Source organism: Scyliorhinus torazame, chromosome 15 (assembly GCF_047496885.1).
Source record: "Scyliorhinus torazame isolate Kashiwa2021f chromosome 15, sScyTor2.1, whole genome shotgun sequence".
Lineage (NCBI taxonomy): Eukaryota > Metazoa > Chordata > Chondrichthyes > Carcharhiniformes > Scyliorhinidae > Scyliorhinus > Scyliorhinus torazame.
This window is the reverse complement of record NC_092721.1, coordinates 153,629,541-153,643,950: the sequence shown is the minus strand read 5'-3', so window position 1 is coordinate 153,643,950 and position 14,410 is coordinate 153,629,541. Positions and strand designations below refer to the sequence as shown.

The 14,410-nt window shown below is 47.4% G+C and overlaps 1 protein-coding gene across 3 annotated transcripts in view; it reads left to right on the top strand.

The window, feature by feature from the left end:
* The window catches only part of LOC140391913 (high affinity cationic amino acid transporter 1-like), a 115,031-nt gene that overhangs the window by 28,384 nt on the left and 72,237 nt on the right, over nt 1-14,410 (top strand). The window lies entirely within an intron of this gene.

The following is a 14,410-nucleotide window of genomic DNA, read 5'->3' as shown; positions in this document are numbered from 1 at the left end:
CTACCTGTAGCTGCTCTCCCTCTCCTGGCAGGTTAACTTAGTTCTGGAGTTTTAATGGACAACTTGGACCATTCCTGTATCGAAGCTCATCTCCATGGCAATGTGAATCACATGAGCGTTGTATCCAGGTGGGAATGCTGATTAGCTATCCTTGACACCCCCCAAATCTTTTTTTAAATCTTGGAAGTAAATTGGCAGTTTAAACCACAACTGTTTACAGCCTGACCTTCTCAACACTTTCAGGCACTTTGGAGACTTAATAGTTAATCCACAGTTAATACACAGGTCGCTTCCTCCCTCTCCAAGTGTAAGCATGTTACGCCTTTTTCCCAGTAAAACAATCTGAGCCCCCTTTAATGTCCAACAATCAACAACTCGGGCTTGCTGTTAAGCAGACCGCAGAACAGACCACATAACTCCCTTTATTTTTCCTTGGGTTTTGTAAACCTCAACATTGTAACGGGCCAATATTTGTGATTTCTTCCCCCCCCCCCCCCCCCCCCCCCCCCCCCCCGTTGTTAGAAATGTTTCCATCATGTTAAATTTGAAACTTGACTGTAGGATGGTAGAATCTTGCTTTGTTGGGTTCACTGCCACTGTCCCCTGCCCCCCTCTCTCCAGGAAAGCCTGAAGGAAATGACATCAACGGTCATGTTACATATTTAAAACAAAAACTCAAGGGATAGTGCCGCGAGATGGTCGTTGGCTTTAAGTTCCTGGGGGTCACCATCACCAACAGTCTGTCCTGGTCCACTCACATTGATGCAACAGCCAAGAAAGCCCAACAATGGCTCCACTTCCTACGGAAGCTAAAGAAATTTGGCATGTCTGCATTGACTCTCTCAAACTTCTACAGATGTGCGATAGAGAGCATCCTATCCGGCTGCATCACAGCTTGGTATGGCAACTGCTCGGCCCAAGATTGCAAGAAACTGTCGAGTGTGGTGAAGCACACAAGCTTGCCACCCCCACATTGATTCTGTCTACACCTCCTGCTGCCTCAGAGAGGCAGACATTGTCAGAGACCTCACAGACCCAGGCTTTGCCTTCTTCCAGACCTTTCCACCAGGCAGAAGGTACAGAAGTCTGAAGACCCGCACATCCAGACATAGGAACAACTTCTTCCCCACCGATACTAGTCTCCTCAATGACTCCCCCGAGGCCTGATCTGTCCCCTGTAAGAACACTATTCACAACCCCCTTTGCTGCTCTTGCTCACGTCTTTGCTTTGCTTGGCCCTTGTTCCGCATTGTAACCAATCACTATATGTCGATGTACTATTTGTCAATGTACTCTGTTGATGATTTTTGTCTACTATGTACGCACTGTGTACGTTCCCTTGGCCTCAGAAAAATACTTCTTCACTGTCCTTCAGTACATGTGACAAATCAAATCATTCAATCAAATAGGGTGGCTTGGGATAGACGATGAACCATGATCTTATTGAATAGTGGAGTGGGATCCAAGGGCTGAATGGCCTACTATTTCTTATGATCTTATAGGTTTAACTTCCTGTTCCAGAGTCTTGACCACTGCGGACCTGGGGTTATGAAAATACAAATGCAAGTTTGTTCTTAGGTCTTGAACTTTGTGGTCACCCTGTTACACTGTTTAGAGTATGTGAACTGCTTAGCACCAAAACCCGGGAGGCAGGTTTTTTACACCTAGCCCAATTTGCCCTCATACTATTTTTGCTCATAGCTTGATGATCAGTAATCTACTAACACTCTGAAACGCTAACCAGTTGCTTGGGAGCAACAGCCTGAATGATGGATCATCTAGTAAAGACACAGCTCTTTAAAAGATTGGTTTGTTATTGAAGGTACGAACGGTGTGCTGCAAGCATACACAAATGTGGGACATGTCTTCCCAGTTTATTGTGGATGATCCTGTTGCAGGAGGTGTCCCTTATGGAAAAGGATGCTCTCCTTTGAAAATGAATATGAAGTTGTTTAGCTCTGGGGAGCAGGGAGTGTGAATCCAGATTCCAGTTCTTTAGCATCTTGTATTAATGGAGAAGGAGGCTTTGTGGTATCTGGAAGAGGGTATTCATTTTTGAATGCATTATTGTGGGTTCTAGTTCGTGTAATTTAAGAGCAAAACTAGCCTCGGCAGAATGGAGAGAGTCTTTCAAGCTACTCTTATTGCATTTAAGCTGAAGGGCATCCTTTTTTGGATTGGATTTGTTTATTGTCACGTGTACCGAGGTACAGTGAAAGTATTTTTCTGCGAGCAGATCATTAAGTACATGGGAAGAAAAGGGAATAAAAGAAAATACATAATAGGGCAACACAACATATACAATGTAACTACATAAGCACTGGCATCGAATGAAGCATACAGGGTGTAGTGTTAATGAAGTCAGTCCGTAGGAGGGTCATTTAGGAGTCTGGTGACAGCGGGGAAGAAGCTGTTTTTGAGTCTGTTCATGCGTGTTCTTAGACTTCTGTATCCCCTGCCCGATGGAAGAAGTTGGAAGAGTGAGTAAGCCAGGTGGGAGGGGTCTTTGATTATGCTGCCCGCTTTCTCCAGGCAGCAGGAGATGTAGATGGAGTCAGTGGATGAGAGGCAGGTTCGTGTGATGGACTGGGCGGTGTTCACCACTCTCTGAAGTTTCTTGCGGTCCTGGGCCGAGCAGTTGCCATACCAGGCTGTGATGCAGCCAGATAGGATGCTTTCTATGGTGCATCTGTAAAAGTTGGTAAGGGTTAATGTGGACATGCCAAATTTCCTTAGTTTCCTGAGGAAGTATAGGCGCTGTTGTGCTTTCTTGGTGGTAGCGTCGACGTGGGTGGACCAGGACAGATTTTTGGAGATGTGCACTCCTAGGAATTTGAAACTGCTAACCATCTCCACCTTGGCCCCTTTGATGCTGACAGGGGTGTGTACAGTACTTTGCTTCCTGAAGTCAATGACCAGCTCTTTAGTTTTGCTGGCATTGAGGGAAGATTGTTGTCGCTGCACGACTCCATTAGGTTCTCTATTTCCCTCCTGTATTCTGACTCGTCGTTATTCGAGATCTGGCCCCTAATGGTCGTATGGTCAGCAAACCTGTGGATGGAGTTGGAACCAAATTTTGCCACGCAGTTGTGTGGACAGGGAATAGAGTAGGGAGCTAAGTACGCAGCCTTGCGTGGCCCCGGTATTGAGGATTATTGTGGAGGAGGTGTTATTGTTCATTCTTACTGATTGTGGTCTGTTGGTCAGAAAATCGAGGATCCAGTTGCAGAGTGGGGAGTCAAGTCCTAGGTTTTGGAGCTTTGATATGAGCTTGGCTGGGATTATGGTGTTGAAGGCGGAGCTGTAGTCAATAAATAGGAGTCTGATGTAGGAATCCTTGTTGTCGAGATGTTCTAGGGATGAGTGTAGGGTCAGGAAAATGGCGTTTGCTGTGGACCGGTTGCGACGGTATGCGAATTGCAGTGGATCACCCGTTCTGGGAGTATGGAGGTGATGCGCTTCATGATCTACCTCTCGAAGCACTTCATTACGACTGAAGTCAGGGCCACTGGACGGTAGTCATTGAGGCACGTTGCCTGGTTCTTCTTTGGCACCGGTATGATGGTGGTCTTCTTGAAGCAGGGGGGACCTCGGAATGGAGTAGGGACAGGTTAAAGATGTCCGTGAATACCTCTGCCAACTGGTCCGCACAGGCTCCGAGTGCACGACCAGGGATCCTGTCCGGGCCCATCGCCTTCCGAGGGTTCACTTTTTCAGGAAGGCCGATCTGACTTCGGAAGCTGTGATCGTGGGTATGGGCTGTTGGGGCACTTGACAGCAGATTGTTGGTTACCTGCTCGAACCGAGCATTGAATGCGTTGAGTTCATCGGGGAGGGGTGCGCTGCTACCGGAGATACTGCTCGGCTTCGCTTTGTAGCCCATTATGTTGTTTAGTCCTTGCCATAATCGCCGAGAGTCTGTCTGTGACTCTAGCTTGGTTTGATATTCTCTCTTGGCATCTCGGATGGCTTTGCGGAGGTCGCACCTGGATTTCTTGTATAGGTCAGGGTCGTCTGACTTGAACGCCTCAGATCTGTCTTTCAGTAGGGAGTCAAGATTGAGCCATGGTTTCCGGTTGGGGAACGCACGTACTGCTTTTTTTGGCACGCAGTCATCCACACATTTGCTGATGAAGTCAGTGACAATGGTGGCATACTCATTTAAGTTGGTCGCTTGAGTTCTTAAATATGGACCAGTCCACTGTCTCGAAGCTGTCACGTAAGAGCTCTTCTGTTTCCTCGGACCAGCACTAAACAACCTTCTTATCTGGATTCTCCCACTTGAGTTTCTGCTTGTATGCCGGGAGAAGGAGCACCGTCTTATGGTCTGATTTCCCAAAGTGCGGTTGGGGGATGGAACGGTAGGCGCCCTTGATTTTTGAGTAGCAGTGTTCAAGAGTGTTGTCGCCCCTGGTGGGACAGTCGATGTGCTGATGGAATTTTGGCAGTACACTCTTGAGGTTGGCCTTGTTGAAGTCTCCGGCCACGATGAACAAGGCCTCTGGGTGTTCTGTTTCGTAGTTGTTTATAACTGAGTACAGTTTGTCCAGCGCCTTCCTCACTTCTTCCTGGGGTGGGATGGAGACCGCTGTGATAATGGTTGAAGTGAACTCGCGTGGAAGATAGTATGGGTGGCACTTCACGGTCAGGTATTCCAGATCCGGGGAGCAGTAGGTCTCCAGAGTCGCCACGTCCAAGCACTAGGAGGAGTTGATGAGGAGGCAAACCCCTCCACCCTTCGCTTTGCCTGATGATGCGGTGCGGTCCGCCCGGTTAATTGAGAAACCTTCAGGTTGTATGGCACAGTCCGGTGAGGCGGGGGTGAGCCATATCTCTGTGAAACCGAGCACACTGCACGGCCTTTTTTTTAGACCACACAATTAGCGCAACATAAATATTGAAAAATGTGCAGAGAATCAATGCAGTCAGTAGCAATCCCATGCTTGCTGCATTGGAATTCACTCTCGCACAATAAAGTGGCTGTATAATCTGACCGTCTTGTTAGAGCTTCATGGAATTTCAAATTTCACTGTGTCCCAATCAGTTTAAAAAAACATTTCTATAAGACTTTTAATTAAAAGTGATAACCCCAGTGCGCTTCTCTTCATCGTTTGCTATCAGTGCGCATACTTAAATATGATTGGGTGCTTAACCTGTTCAACGAGATGCATATTGTTGGACTGCTGGCGGTACCCTTGTTTTGGCACCAGATTCCCACTGACACTGGCAAATGACAAATCCATGACAGGGAGACGGCTAGATCTTTGGCAGCAGCTTCCCTCCAGGTCAGTGGCGAGTGTTGGACCATCCAGACATAGTTTCTCGGTTTGTTTTCAGTGCCTGCTGCCTAATATGGGTTGAGAACAGGGTCAGCTGTTTTAATGTCCTTTCACCGCACCTAACCTCTCCAGCAGTTAATCAGCTTGCTGACACTTGTTGTGGTAGATTTAAATTAAAAACAAAATGCTGGAAATGCTCAGCAGGTCAGCAGCATCTGTGACGAGAGAAACCGAATGAAAAGTTTTGGGTTGATGACCTTTCGTCAGAAGATCCATCAACACTTTTTTTGTCTTCGCATGGATGCCGCCTGACCTCCCGATTATTTCTAGCATTTGCTGTTTTAATTTAAGATTTCCAGCACCTGTGGTATTTTACTTCTGCTGTATGAATAATAGCTGGTTGGGCATGGTACCAGAGTTATTGCTAACACCCATGAAATCTTACCCGAAGAAAGAATGTCAGTAAAATTGGCAGTACATTTATTCTTCCAGTTGCCATGTAATTCAATAGCTCGGTTCTAGCCCCTGTGCTTATAAAATTTTTAAAAAAAATAATAATAAATCACAATAACTCTTCTCCATACAGCACGTCCCTAACATAGCTGCTCGAAATTCTGTGGGGAAACTCTGCTAGGCAATCCTTCGGGAATGGGGATGACTTTTCCACTCCGGCTCGATGGGTTTCTCAGATGGCTGATAAAATGCACGATCTGCAGACTGCCACATGTGGGGCACGTGGTGCTTTGAAGGGTCAGGGAGATGGGTTGTTGTGAACTCTCTCCGATGCCTTGATTTTGCCCCTCTGTGTTCCTGATGTCCCCTCTCTATCTTCGATACCTTGTTGAATGATCCTTCTTAGTTTTGCTCTGTCACAGGCCCAGAACTCCCATTCGGCAGTGGGGATACGGAGATCCTGGGGATTCTTTGGAGACAGCATAATTTGTTAATAAATTAATTCATGCTGTCTTCCGAAGAGTCTCCTGCTATGACCAAATTCCAAGTAGAGCAGTTGCTTCATGAGTGTGGTGTCAGGCTGTGAATGACACTCCCAACCCAGAGGAGCTGGTTTTTGAGTGATTTTCATCTCGACACTGGGCAAGTTGGCTTGGAAGAGGACGCTGCTATTGGATAGTCTGTCTTGCCGCTGGATGTGGAGGATCTTGCGAAGGTACCATTTGTGATACTTCTCCCGTGCTTTTCGGCGTCTATGGAGGGATGTTCAAAACTCCAAGCAGATAGGAGTGTGGGGATCGCTGCTGTCCAGTAAACCACCACCTCAGTCTCGGGTTTGAGATCTTGGTTCTCAAATGATCGTTTTTTTTCTCCTTCAAGTTAGTTGAAGGCTGATCTGGCACATTGGAGCAATGATGGATTTTATTGTCCAAATCCTTTCAGCTTGAACTTTGTCATTTCACAGAATCATTCAAAGGTTACGGTGCAGAAGGAGACCATTTAGCCCATCATGTCTGCGCGGGTTCGCCAAACGAGCATTATCCCCTGCCTTTTCCCGTACCCCTATGTATTGTTTCTATTTAAATAATAATTGAATGCCTCAACTGAATCTGCCTCCACCACTCTTCAGGCAGTGCATTCCAGACCTGAATCACGTGCTGTGTGAAAACCTTTTTCTGCCATCCCATCACAGACATTTACTTTTCTTCTTTTTCCTCTCTTTCACTTGCTTTCTTTATTCCTTCGCAGGATGTGAGTGTCACTGGCCAGTATTTATTGGCCATTAAAACCTATTACACTTCTTAACCTTTTCCCAGTACTGAAGCGAGGTGATTGATCTGAAATATCGGCCTTGGTGGGTAGGAGGTGTTGGGAAAATTCCTGGCTTGGCTCATCCAGCTCAGGAGAAAGTGCCCACTGAGGCGGGATCTTCACTGTTGGGAACTGGGTTCACAAGTGTGGCAGCAGCCATCGGGGTTGCTGGGTGAGGAGGCAAAATTTTAAAAGCACACCTGAGACTTTATGACACTTCAGCCCGCGCACCCCTTCACCCTTCAAACACTCCTCCATAGGGCAGAGGAGTATCAGCCAGACCCCAGGGGAACCTTCACACAGGACGCTCCCAAGGGTGACCAGCCACTTGAAATCCCAGCTACCTCTGACCTCACCCATCCCAATAGGTCGGGGTGAAGAAGGTGAACCTCTGAGCAGGAGACACTTCGCAGCTAGGGCCATCTCGGGGCGGGGGGTTGATCAGTCAGCAGACTGCCTCCTCTGATAAGGTTGTTGGGGATGTACCTAGACATTGGGGTAGGGTAAGAAAATTTAAGAAGCACTGCGAGCACAATGGTGACCCGGGTATTGGCTCACTGTATATTTGTGCATATGTATGAATATATTTTGCTTTGTGGCTCAAAGTCTCAGGTAGTGAATGGTTTTTCTATATGATGCAATGTTCCATGGTCATCCCAAGTGCAACAAATGCACCCTCCCCACCCCCCTTCAAGTATTTCCCTTTGTGTCCCTCAGATCTATGATGTCTCACTCAATCCCAGCTTGGTCAGTCACTCTTTATGTCCACAGAAGCGACGCAAAGCTAATTATTCTATGAACATGGTGGCTGGGCAACTCGTGTCAGACTTGTGTCTGAGGGTCTCCTAATGTAGCCTCGTGTTTCGATTTTGGAAAGCTTTTTTATTATCCTGATACTGTTTTTATTTACTTATTTTTTGGTGTTATAACAACAACACAATAAACAATGTACATGAAACTATAAACATAGTGCAAAAGCCGTCTCCCTCCCTTACAGGTCCCACCTTTATTAACTCCCTATTCCAAGCTAAACTATCTCCCCCCCCCCCCCCCCCCCCCCAAACCAGTCGACGAACGGCTGCCACCTCCGGGCGAACCCTAACAGTGACCCTCTCAAGGCGAACTTGATTTTCTCCAAACAGAGAAAGCTAGCCATGTCCGATAGCCAGGTCTCCGACTTCGGGGGCTTTGAGTTCCTCCAAGCTAATAGTATCCGTCTCCGGGCTACCAGGGAAGCAAAGGCCAGAACGTCTGCCTCTTTCTCCTCCTGGATTCCCGGGTCTTCTGACACTCCGAAATTCGCCACCTCTGCACTCAGCGCCACCCTTATTTTTAACACCGTGGACATGACATCTGCAAACCGGTGCTGAAATCCCCTAAGCTTCGGACATGCCCAGAGCATGTGGACATGGTTCGCTGGTCTTCCCGCACATTTTGCACACCTGTCTTCCACACCAAAGAATCTGCTCATCCGGGCCACTGTCATGTGGGCCCGGTGAACGACCTTGAATTGAATCAGGCTGAGCCTGGCACATGTTGCGGACACGTTGACTCTACTCAACGCGTCCGCCCATAGACCATCCTCTATCTCAGTTCCCAGCTCCTCCTCCCACTTACGCTTCAGCTCCTCGGTCTGCGTCGCCTCTGACCCAATAAGTTCCTTGTGAATGTCCGAGACGCTCCCTTCTCCTACCCACGCTCTGGAAACTACCCTGTCCTGAATCCCCCTTAGCGGTAGAAGTGGGAAGGTTGACACCTGTTTACGTAGGAATTCCTGCACCTGCAGATATCTGAATTTGCTTCCCCTCGCCAACCCAAACTGCTCCTCCAGCGCCCTTATACTTGGAAAGCTGCCCTCTATAAACACGTCCTCCATCCTCTCAATCCCTGCTCTCCGCCATATCCGGCCCCCCCCCCCCCCCCCCAGGGCAATGGTGGTGAGATTCCACAGGTACTTGGATAAGGAGCGCATTCTACAGTAGGCTAATAGTATCTTGCGTTCGCATCTTCCTCGCGGATGCTCTGTGAGCTCTGTCCACCTCCAAAGGTCGGGAAAATACCCCACCCCCCAGCAGCTGCGATGTCTGCGATGTATGCCCCATCGTCCATTCCTTCGGACCCCTCCGGGAGCCCAACGATTCTCATGTTCTGCCAGGGACCTATTCTCTAGGTCCTCTACCTTCTCCAGGAGCTTCTTCTGCTGGTCTCTCAGCATCCCCACCTCCAACTCCACCGCAGTTTGATGTTCCTCCTGCTCAGCCAGCGCCTTCTCTACCTTCTGGATTGCCTGATCTTGGGCATCCAATCTAAGCTCGAGCCTCTCAATCGACTCTTTTATCGGGTCCAAGCAGTCCCGTTTCTGCTTAGCAAAGCCTTCCTGAATAACTTGCATCAACTGCTCCATTGACCGCTGGGTCGATAAACCAGAGGTCCGGTCCTCCACCATGCTGTCTCCTGCTGCAGCCTCAGCCCAAGCATTCTCTGTCTGTCTGTTTCTGCCTTTGCGAGCACTTCTAGTCCTTCTCTCCAAGCACCGATGTGGGAATTGAGTAGACCAAGAAGCCTCTGTCTTCAGTTGTACAGTTCAAGCCCGGTAGAAAATCGGGGGAAAAGGTCCAAAGTTCCGACCCGGAGGGGGAGCCACCAAATGTGCGACTTACTCCTTCAAAGCCGCCACCGGACGTTTATCCTGATACTGTTACACGGATGTCGGTTCTCGGGATGTTCTAGGTTTTAAACATGGTCTCCCTTGGAATCATTCTAACCAGAGCACTTTTCAATGGCCTCGTGGTATTGCTGTCAGTTTTAGATAGTTTGCAGTTTTAAGTAGTTGTCGGGGACATTAGCCTTTCATGTTGGCCTGCAGCATGACATCATGACCGTGTTTACAGCTAAACATCCCAAAATGGGTTCCTGCGTAGCTTCCTGATGCAGAGCTATGAACCTAGCAGAACGTGGTCTGTCTTGAGATGCCTGCTAGCCGGCATGGCGACCTGAGGTTTTAGGTGTGTTTGTAGCCCCATGATGCTGCCTATTATACATGACGCAGTTTTGTACCTGAAGGTCTAGCTAGCATGGTTTGACACAATCCCTTTGCCAACTCTACAAGGGCGAGCAAAGTGGTTATCAAGACCGTGCCATCAGGGTCTTGGGCTTCCTTGGGCACATCTCAATCTGTTAGAATATAAATGTGAAGGTCTGTAACTGAGCGAAATTCCAACAAAGGCAGGACAATGCGTCAATGATCAGACAATGGTGCTGCTGAAGCTCTCTCTCAGCACACAAAGTTAACCTGACTCACAGGCTTACTTCCATGACTGACAGTGACAGATCACATTGTCACATGCAGGGGTCTCCGTATGAGGATGAGGCCTGCCTATTATCAATATATGACAGATGGCATTTGGAGAGATACCGCTGTCCGGATTAAGATCAGTCCTCGGACAGTCGAGCAAGCCCCACTGATTGTCGTCCTTGAGGCACCTTGGCAATATTCCAGGGACACTGCCATGAGTGTTACAGCACTGTTCCTGCCTCATAAAGGCTGCCAGAGACAGTAAAATGTTGCTGTGATGATTGGAAGGACTACACCATGTCTACTTGCTTCACATTGAGTATGAGTGGAGTTCTAATCCCATAACAGAACAACCACATGTTCTCTCCCACTCCCCTCCATTTTATAAAGGGCTCCTGAGTCAACTTGACTCGGGTGGAAATTCAGACCGTTAATCCTCCTCTTTCCACAGATAACGCCAGACCTGGGTAGTTCTGACATTTTCGGTTTTCGTTCCAACACCTGAAGGTGTCGACTTGTGTTTTCTGAGCAGGCATTGTCTGGTCTACTCCTTCCAGTGTTTGCTGTTTTTTGGTTTTAGAATTCCAACATCTGCAGTATTTTGCTTTGTTTTTTAGTCTAATTCTGTGGTTGTATTTCTCAATCATTGGGAAATAAAGTAACTGACACTCCTAACCATTTGGGCCGGTTAATTCTGATTATAATCCCATGATATTTAAATTGTTTTCAGTGTGGGAGAGGTAGTGTTCTCTCTCTCTCTCTCTCTCTCTCTCTCTCTCTCTCTCTCTCTCTCTCTCTCTCTCTCTCTCTCTCTCTCTCTCTCTCTCTCTCTCTCTCTCTCTCTCTCTCTCTCTCCCCAATTTTTGCTGTATCATAGAATTTACAGTGCAGAAGGAGGCCATTCGGCCCATCGAGTCTGCACTGGCTCTTAGAAAGAGCATCCTACACAAGCCCCCACATCCACCCTATCCCCAATAACCCCACCTATCTCCATTACCCAGTAACCCCACCCAACACTAAGGGCAATTTTGGACACTAAGGACAATTTAGCATGACCAATCCACCTAACCCGCACATCTTTGGACTGTGGGAGGAAACCGGAGCACCCGGAGGAAACTCACGCACACATGGGGAGAATGTGCAGACTCCACACAGACAGTGATCCAAGCCGGGAATCGAACCTGGGACCCTGGAGCTGTGAAGCAATTGCGCTAACCACAATGCTACCATGCTGCCCCAAATACAAGCTAAATGGATTGAGACCAAAGTACTGATTGGCGACTTTTATTGTTGCCATAATGAGTGCGTGGAAATGATGTTTATCCCTTAATCCACGTTAATCTTCATCTTTGGCGATCACTCACCAATAAGTATGATTGTCCACCTAAGAAACTCCATGTGACTGTCATGGGTTCTGTGGATTCTTGTGTGACTGTGGAGCCGATCCGAGAGCCGTATTTTTGATCGCATACTTGGCAGGTGTTTCCGGGGGTTGGGATTCAGTCCTTGGACTCTAGAGAGGGATAGGAACAGACAGTATGGGAAGGTATTTAATTGGGGAGGGGAAATTATACTGCTATTAGACAGGAGCTGAGGAACATAAATTGGGAACAGTTGTTTTCTGGGAAATGCACAACAGTAATGTGGGGGTTGTTTAAGGAGCACTTGCTGCGAGTGCCAGATAGTTTTGTCCCACTGAGACAAGAAAGGAATGGTAAGGTGAAGGAGCCTTGGATGACAAGAGAAATGGAGCTTCTAGTCAAGAGGAAGCAGGAAGCTTACGTAAGGTTGAGGAAGCAAGGATCTGGCACGGCTCTAGAGGGTTACAAGGTAGCCAGGAAGGAACTCAAAAATGGACTTGGGAGAACTAGACGGGGGCATGAAAAAGCCCTGGTGGAAAGGATTAGGGGAAATCCCAAGGCGTTCTACACTTTTATGTGAGAAATAAGAGGATGATCCGAGTGAGAGTAGGGCCGATCAGGGATAGTGGAGGGAACTTATGCCTAGAGTCTGAGGAGATGGGGAGGCCCTAAATGAATATTTTGCTTCAGTATTCACTAGAGAGAGGGATCTTGTTGCTCGTGAACCAGGTTAATAGGCTCGAAGAGGTTGATATTAAGAAGGAGAATGTGCTGGAAATTTTGAAAAGCATCAGGATCGATGAGTCTCCTGGGCCAGATGGGATATACCCAAGGTTACTACGGGAAGCAAGGGAGGAGATTGCTGCGGCGTTGGTGATGATATTTGCGTCCTCACTCTCCACTGGAGTAGTACCGGATGATTGGAGGGAGGTGAATGTTGTCCCCTATTCAAGAAAGGGAATAGGGAAATCCCTGGGAATTACAGACCAGTCAGTCTTGCATTTGTGGTGAGCAAAATACTGGAAAGGATTCTGAGAGGTAGGATTTATGATTATTTAGAAAAACATAGTTTGATTAAAGATAGTCAGCATGGCTTTGTGAGAGGATTTCAGTAAGGCATTTGATAAGGTTCCCCATGGTAGACTCATTCAGAAAGTCAGAGGGCATGGCATGCAGGGAAACTTAGCTGTCTGGATACAGAATTGGCTGGCCGAAAGAAGACCACGGGTGGCAGTGGACGCAAAGTATTCTGCCTGGAGGTGTCGGTGACCAGTGGTGTCCCGCAGGGATCTGTTCTGGGACTGTTGCTCTTTGTGGTTTTTATAAATGACTTGGATGAGGAAGTGGAAGGGTGGGTTAGTAAGTTTGCAGATGACACAAAAGGTTGGTGGAGTTGTATATAGTGTTGAGGGCTGTTGCAGGTTACAACAGAACATTGACAGGATGCAGAGCTGGGCTGAGAAGTGGCAGATGGAGTTCAACCTAGATAAATGTGAAGTGATTCATTTTGGAAGGTCTAACTTGAATGCTGAATACACGGTTAAAGGCAGGATTCTTGGAAGTGTGCAGGAACAGAGGGATCCTGGGGTCCACGTACATAGATCCCTCAAAGTTGCCACGCAGGTTGATAGGGTTGTTAAGAAGGTGCATGATGTGTTGGCCTTCATTAACACAGGGATTGAGTTTAAGAGCCGTGAGGTTTTGCTGCAGCTTTATAAAACCCTGGTTAGACCACACTTGGAATATTGTGTCCAGTTCTGTTCGCCTTATTATGGGAAGGATGTGGATGCTTTGGAGAGGGTACAGAGGAGAATTACCAGGTTGCTGCTTGGACTGGAGGGCATGTCCTATGAAGAAAGGTTGAGGGAGCTAGGGCTTTTCTCACTGGAGCGAAGAAGGAAGAGCGGTGACTTGGTAGAGGTGTACAAGGCGATGAGAGGCGTGGATAGCCAGAGAGTTTTCCCCAGGACGGAAATGACTGTCACAAGGGGACATAATTTTAAGGTGATTAGAGGAAGGTATAGGGGAGCTTTCAGAGGTAGGTTCTTTACACAAGAGAGTGGTGGGTGTGTGGAATGCATTGCCAGCAGAGGTGGTGGTGTCAGTCATTAGGGACATTCAAGCGACTCTTGGACAGGCACATGGACAGCAGTAAATTGAAGGGGTGTAGGTTAGGTTGATCTTTGATTAGGATAAATGATCGGCACAACATCATGGGCCGAATTGCCTGTACTGTGCTGTATTCTATGTTCTACCTGGCTTGGTACCTGGGTCAGCAATGCCTGCCCCGAGTTAAAATCCAAGTTTTTCTGTGGTTGTAAGCCACTAAGTAGATGTAAACAGCCATTTCCTGGAACTGGGAGAGTGAAAAGTCCGATGAAAAGTCTATGCTGATTGTAGTTCTGCATTTCACCGTAACTGTGTAAAGGATAAGAGTGCCGGGAATTTGGAAGGATGTGAGGTTCTGTACAACCAAAGTGTTCTACACCCCAAGATGCAAAATAGGGAAAATGGTACACAATGGTAGTCTCATCTTCAAAAGAAAACTTAACTATTTTTAAGGAAGCATTTTTGTTTATCTTTCCAGACAGAGTTAGCCAACCTACACTCATAACATTATTTTAATATTTAATTTATAACATCAGTGTTTCTGATTCATACAGTGAATTGCTTTTACTTGTAGCACAGGGATATTATGCATGTCAATTCTC